General features: G+C 30.4%; 1 pseudogene; it reads right to left on the reverse strand.

Moving 5' to 3' along the window:
- Positions 1-4,848: 4,848 nt before the first annotated feature.
- LOC149887727 (uncharacterized) lies at positions 4,849-6,872 on the reverse strand (annotated as a pseudogene).
- Between the last annotated feature and the right edge of the window lie 942 nt (positions 6,873-7,814).

Raw genomic sequence — 7,814 nt, forward strand, 5'->3', positions numbered from 1 at the left:
GCGCTCTGTGCGGTATATAGGTTTTTCGAAGCCAGTGCTCGTATAGGTCCGGGCTTTTTTCTCCAATAATATAATGAAGTTGTCTTAGTCTAACGTTTTATGATTTCTCATTGTCTTTTTCTGCTTCTCATTCCCACAATGTTCATGGACATGTTTTTTTATTGTCATTTTTTTAGTTGATTTTTGGTTTCTTTTTGGAAGACATTGGTCATGGTATTGGGTTTGGTCTCTGTGTGTCTTTTGTTTGTTTTTGTTTCTTGTAGTGGTGTTTTTTGTATTTCGTCTTTAGATCCTGTGTGTTTTCCTTTTTGTTTTGTTAAGGTTTTCTGTTCTCTGTTTGCCAACTTTGGTTGGTATCGTTTCACTTTTCCTTTTCGTAGGTATTTGGATATTTTTATTAGACTGATTGCCTATATCCATGGGGGTGTTCACTGATGGTAAGACTATCAGGACTTATCAATTTTAGTTTTCATTTCAAGTTTCAGGGAGCACCATAAGAACTATCGTCATAAATATAGTTTAGACTAGAAACTTTCGGGGGGAGGATGGGAAAGGGGGGGGGGTTGCAAGAAAATTCGGTTGCGCAATAAATACTTTAATAAGACTAAATTTTGAAAAACTAAAAAGTATTTTTAATGTATAACCCAATAATTTGTTTTTTTGTAGTAAGTAAAAAAAAAGCGAATAGCCTAGAGTAAAGAACAACGTAAATATAATGTTTTAAACTATTTTTTAATTAAAGGCTTCACACGTATACAACATTTTGATTTCACCTATATTAGGCTGTACTCTCTGAAACACAAAGTTGATATTTTCTTACCGGTTTTCTTGCTTATTACCGAAATGTTAGAAAAGGTTGTTTTAAATTGTCATTTGTATTTCTATAACAAATTTTTCATTTATAGTTTTAAATAAACAAGTTATTGATAAAAAATTAATCATCATATAATTCTTCTGTCTCTAATAAAAGTCTACCAAGCTCAGATGCTGTTCTTTTTTTTTTTTCATTCTTCATCCTGCTTGGCTTCCTCATTTGAATTAATTTTTCTTTTTTGTTAGCACTAATACTACTCTGTCTTTGTTGAAGTGTTATTGAAATCAACATCGATGGAATTTGAGAAAGGTCTTCACTTTGAGTTATTTCATACCCTTGTTATTGTCCCTTGAAATTCTTGAGTGTCTAGCTGTGGCTGTTGTTGCTCTTTACAATTTTTCATCCAATCTTTAAGGTTAGATGGAACTCTTGTGTAAATTTTACTAACAAAAACGAGCATGCTAGTGATTTTTTGTTTTACATAGTCTAAATTCTGTCTTTCTCCTACTGAAAACATTTTTTCTGAGGAAGCAGAAGTCGCAGGTATTGACAAGTAACTTCTAGTCAGACCAGTTAGCAAAGGTAGCTCATTTTCATTTTGCTTCCGCTATTCCAATGCATCCACATCCCTTTTAGATAAGGCCATTGTCTGAAATGTTTCACATTCAAACATCAAGGGTGGCTTGATCTTTGAATGACTTGACTGTGATGCCTCAGGGCGCTGCGCTGAAATCTGCCTCCTGCCTTTCAAAAACTCAAGGTCCATTAGATCCATAGCTTCATCAAGGTCTGATGTTTCAAGCAAAAACTGATCATCATCCAACGACTCGTAGAACTAGATTGTGGTAGGGTGATCGTCAACCAAAACCTTGATGGTAGCTTCTTTCCTTTCCTCACTGTTTGCTACATTTTTGAGTGTATATCCTCTATAATATGGGTGCAGAGGTGAACCCACATTATAGATTTGACTGCAATGTCATTATTGGGTAGACTTTTCTCAAATTCTTCGTTGAAGTAGTGCAAGCACTCTGCAACTTGAGAGTCACGCTCTTCAATGTCATTTACGAATCTTTTTCAAAGTAAGCCGAGATTTAATAATTCTTTTTGAACTTTGTGCATGGTCACCTGTTTTTCTGAAGACCAGGAATCAGAGTATAGTTTAGATTCGGCTAGAAACGGTAAAATGTTGTAATTACTGTTGAACTCTAACTCATAAGTAACATAATGCATTGTAAGGGAAACGAAGAGATCACCGTTTCTTGATATCCATCTATCTGTTGTGAAGGCTGTCATTTCGTAATGCGGAATGTCTCTCTCAAGTTGCTTTTTTACATCACGTCTTAAATTGTGATAAATATTTGGCAGCTTGTATTTGGATAAGGTGGTTGGACTTGTGAACAAAGTTAATACATCTTCATTTTGAAACCAGCAGTTTCAATAGCGTGAAACGGGAGGTTAGAGAGGACTAGTGTTAGAGTTAGGATAGTATTAAGCTCCAACTGTTGTGCACTTTGCGGAAGCCACTTTTTGGTTTCAGTAAAGTTTTCAATTTTTGTTTCGCGAGCTGATGATGCACCTTGGGGGAGTCTATCAACCCTTTTGTTTTTATTAACAGGCCCAAACTCTTGTGGTGCTGGACTTATCAGCCTCTGCTTTAGCATCCCTCTTTTCTAGAAGTTTCTTCACTTTCTTTTGATTATCAGCTTTTTGCATCTGGTAAAAAGATAGCTGGTGGTAGGATCTAAAATAAAATAGTGGAATTGTTCATGTTAAAAATGGGCAAAATAGCGCATTTTTAACATGAACAATTTTTCAAAATTTTTCGATAGTAGATAGTTCATAAATCTTAAATATAAAAACCACAATACACATTTATGTGTTTTTGAGTAATTAAATTTTTTTTTTTCATCAAAATAAGTCGCATTTTACTCAGAAATTCCGGTTTTTTATTGCATTTACCCAAAATTACTGGGATTAAATATATTGTAAATTAAAGTAAAAGAGTAAAACACTTACTTTAAGTGAGTTTTAACGAGTGTTGTAGAAATCGACTAAAAGTCGACTAGTCGAAAGTCGAAATTAGCCGACTTTGAAAAATCGAAAGTTAATTTAACTGACTTTAGATTTCCTACTAATCGGCTAAAAGTTTGATTCACGTCGGGAAATCATCCTAATATCCTTATTTCTATTTTTTCACTTGATTTAATTTTATCAATCATTAATATTGTTATGATGCTACTAATTGGTATTAGTAAAAATATTTAATAAGTAGTTTATCTTGAAAAGATAAATCATTTGTAAAGATTGAGTCATACGTAGGAGTTTCATTCAAAGCGGTTTTTTTAATTCAACCAAAATATCTGAATATTGAACATAATTTGCTGTTTCACATCAATTTAACTCTTAGTTTACTGTATGTACCACCACTTCATTAATATGTTTCCTTTTCCTCATTATAGTAACCAATTGATGCTTTTTAAAACAAATTGTTAAGTAATGTGTTATGGTACTCAGTTATGGATGGGAAAAAGTTTTGTAAATATGCCACCACAAAAATTATTTAGCCGCCCATCTCTCCCCACTAATCTACGCGGCTGCTTTTTATTAATTAAATTTTTTGCTTTAATTGGTATGAAAAATGATATAAAATGCCCATCCGTGTTTTTTCTCTTCTTTCCTTCGTGATTTTAATTTGCGTTTAATTTTGCTTGTTTATTCAAATATTTATACAGTCAAGCAACATTAAAGTATATGGCTACAATAAAGTTTTTTGTTCAAATATTTCGACAGAGTCGATTTTTAGTCGACTTCGTCGATTTTAAAAATGTATTAATCGATTTTAGTCGACTTTGAAAGATACATTAATCGACTCAGTCGACAGTCGAATAAATTCAAAGTCGTAACAACACTAGTTTTAACTCCACAGGTGCTACCTTGAGACATCTTAATCACCTTTTTGCAGTTATTACACTCAGCAAATCCAGATTTCCTGCCAGAGCTAGAGATCTCATCCTCTTTTCTGTCAAGCTTGGTAAAAAAATTTCAGAGAGACAGTCTCTTGAAGATGGTTTGATTTGGTAGTGGTATAAAGTTATATAAAAAACGCTGGGTTAATTTACCTTCTTTATATAAACCCTCTTTAGAATTTTATACCACTTTTTTATGCAATCATTTACACTTTAACTTTTACTGTGCTGTGTAAAAATAACGTTGAATAGGGAAAAATAATGAAAATAAACGTCATAAAATATCTTATACTTAAAATGCAAGCATAGGATGTTTAATGAACTTGGAGGTTTTTTAAACACCGCATGCTATTTTTTTTATTTTCAGAATTTAAACTCAGAAATAAAAAAAGTATATCCAAAAATGTAAAAATTAAGTATTAACCCTTTGCACTCGAATGCAACGATTTAATACTTAATTTTTACATTTTTGTAAAAATTAAGTATAAACCTTTGCATTCAAATAAAGATTAAGTTTTAACTAAGGCCTACCCAGCAAGCTCATCAACGTTGAAAAAACGTTGAAGTTTAAGGTTGAAAAACGGTCAATTTTTGGTTAAAATGGAAAAGCAAATCTGCGTTGAAACTAAACGTTAGATAAACTACAAATCAAAGTTATATTAACGTTGATTTAGCGTTGGTTCAACGAACATTTCCTATATATACAATAATGTTATTGTGAGTAGAATATTCTACCCACAATAACAATATTGCATAGATAAGAAATATTGTGCAAGTGATAAGAACCATTGTATGTGCTATTTTTTCAAAGTTTATCCAAGTCTTTACTAATTCAAGCTAAATTGTGACCATTAGCAAATCCTATCATATTTCAATACAATATAAAGACTGCAGTAGTTGATTTTATATATCTTATTATAGGTTCACAAATGATCTGCCCATTCGTCGTTTTGTAAATGCAGATAACTAAAATTGTAAATGAAAGCAAATAAAAGCCACGAAGATAGTTTAAACATTAAAAAAAAAAAAAAATTATACAAAATTATCTGGAAAACAATCTTGATAAGATCATTCTATACCATCAATATCAACATCTTCTGTATCACCTTCTGCCATCACACTCTCTTTTTGATTTGATGCTCGTTTTCCACATGCAATCAATATGGTGCAAACTTCAAACAGTCTGCAATATACCGTCGTGCATCGTGTTTTTTTTTATCTTAAAACATTGGGTAACTGCATCTAAATGAGACAACTTATAAGCTTTTAACAACTATAAACGGTGTTCTAAAATGAACAAAAAATTCAAAAAAAAAAACTTTTTTCTGACTTGATCACCTAAGTTTTCCGAAACAACCTGTATATGTTGTGTGAAACATGACATAAGAATACAGATAAACATGGATGAAACCGTCAGGCAGGGATCTCAAAACGTTATAGTAAGATATTCGTGCATTTTACAAGCAGTAATATTAACCTTCACATTGCATACAAGCGAGTGTAAACGATCAATAGTGGGAAAAAACAAATTATTATTGATCCAATTTACTTCGTTATTGTCCAAGATAGCAACTCTTTCGGATAAAGCATACATCATACAAATAAAACATATATATACATATATTAGGGATAGTCAATATGAGGAAATTTTCAAATCTAAAATACCATTCACTCTAGATTTGGGGCAAATGTTAAAAAAACAACTCCCAAAAAATTTCAGCTCAACAGGTCCACTCCATCCTTACCCCCTAAGCATTTTTTTGGAAAAAAAATTCTCAAAAACCATCAAAAACAGCCGATTTTGCAGGTCCAGGGGGAAAGTTAAATGAAAAAAATCTGAAATTTTTTTTTTTCTGGGATGTTTATTTTTACCTATATATTTTTGCAAAAGTACATGGTATCGTAGTTTTTTAAAAAAAAATTTTTTTTTTTGTATTTAGATTTGAAAAAATTACAATATTTGATAACATACTTACCGTATTGTTACTGACAAAGGATAATAATTATATATCCAAAATAAATATTTTTTACTTTTTTAGTTAATAATGTAAATCTACAATAAAATTTAGTAATTTCTATAAGGTGGAGATTTGACGAGACCCAGCTTTAGTAGCTAAAAGAACAATTGAACGGTTCCATTTGTTGTAGTTGTAAATTATTTTACAATAATTATTTTAAGTTTGATTTTTTAGGTCAGTAAAAATTAAATAGATTAATCTAAATATGTATAAAGAAGAAGAGTGTGGTCAGAAAATAGGAAGTAAAAGGACACTAAGGTCTAAAAAGAAACTATTCATTATCGAAAAAGCAAAGCCAGTCATTAAAGGTAATAATTAGTTTTAGAATGAATCTCTAAAAAATTTAGCTGAACTTTTTATTTCTTATTTTTTTTAAATAAGGCTGTCAGCTTCCAACAGGGATGGAAATACTGCAGCACTTAGCTTATTAGAGTATTGCACAAAACCAAACAAAAAATAAAAGATGAATTTTTTTTAAAAGTAGGAAAAATTCAGAAAACAACAACACATCTAAATGAAAATTTCATAAACTGAAATATAATTTTTACAAACAGATTATTTAATGCCAGTTCTTTACCAGATCTTGGAGTTACAGAAGTACACAAACTTTTCAAAAAAATATTTATCAGTATTATACATATGCGCTCTTCAATATCCAATAAATAATAGTCTAATATTATCATAAAAAAATTGCTCAAAGACTTTTTGCAAATATGATATTTATTTATATGAAAAATCCTAAAACAAAAAAGTATTCATTGGCTAGAATTATCAGTTGAAATTTCTAACCCTCCACAATCCAAAAGTTTAGAAAACTGATCATATTTCTCTTAATAGAATGTTTGATCTAAAAGTTCACATTCATTTCTTTCCTTATCATTTCATGTAATATTATCATCAATGTGAAAAAGTGACATTTTAACATCTTCAGCAATAGACCTTGCAAGTTATCAGAATTTCACAACTGTCTTCAAACAATTTATATTGGTATATTGCACATTGATGACTAGATTCCACATTAAAATTGTCAATGTATACGTTTAATTTATAAAGTAAAGATGCATGTTTGATATGTAATTTTCAATAAACAGCTGAACACTTAGAAAAAAATTTACTTCTAGAACCTTGACGGAATATTCTATAATCTTTCTCTGGGTGATATGAGGTAAATTTACCAGTATCAGCATAATTATGAGTAGTGTTAAGTAAATGTATACATAAATCTAACAAGCCATAACAAGTTTGATTTACATAATTGCGGTATCTTTAGAAAGCTGTTTAATACATTTATCTTGTAGACCTGCCGTTTTACGTGCCATATCACTTTATCGTTTCTCAAAAGACTAGATAATCCTCTTGATGATAAAAAAAAATACAAAAAGAGCATATAACTATGTCTGATGAATAAATTTTATTGCCAATAATTTTTGATCCCATTACTGAAATATGTTGTATAATTACATCTTTTTTATTGTCCATTTTCAAGGAACTTAAAAACTGATGTATGTTATCAAACTTAGATCAGATGTCAAAAGTTGTCATTCAATATATTGTTAAACTAGAGAAACTATAAAATGTTTCAAAACCAAGATTTTAATTAACTTATCATTTAATGTATTTCTAATGCCACTTAAAGGTCTTAAGGTAGTTCTTTGAGTTGGACCAGTGGTTTGAAACTTCAAACCGGTAAAAAGAAAAATTTTTCATTAAATTAAAATAAGTTATTATATTTTGAGGACTATATTTTAAGGATTTTCATTAAATTAAATCATTATATTTTAAGGACTATCACGTTTTACCAAAAACTGCCTAATCTACTAAAAAGTATAATCCTAGTAACCAGTATCTCCAGTGTCACACAATAACTTTGGCAGTTCAATTGTGGCTTGTGGGCAGCCGTTTCAGTACTACTGGTTGAAGTATTTAGTAATTTTAGTTTTGTGTTTATTAATATGCTTGATTTTACTTTAAATTTGATTAGTTGTGACCAACTTAGTAAAACAGTGTAGCAATAAG

This window comes from Hydra viridissima, unplaced genomic scaffold (assembly GCF_058129835.1).
Source record: "Hydra viridissima isolate aposymbiotic clone 2 unplaced genomic scaffold, HvirCarnegie_v1 scaffold_5, whole genome shotgun sequence".
Lineage (NCBI taxonomy): Eukaryota > Metazoa > Cnidaria > Hydrozoa > Anthoathecata > Hydridae > Hydra > Hydra viridissima.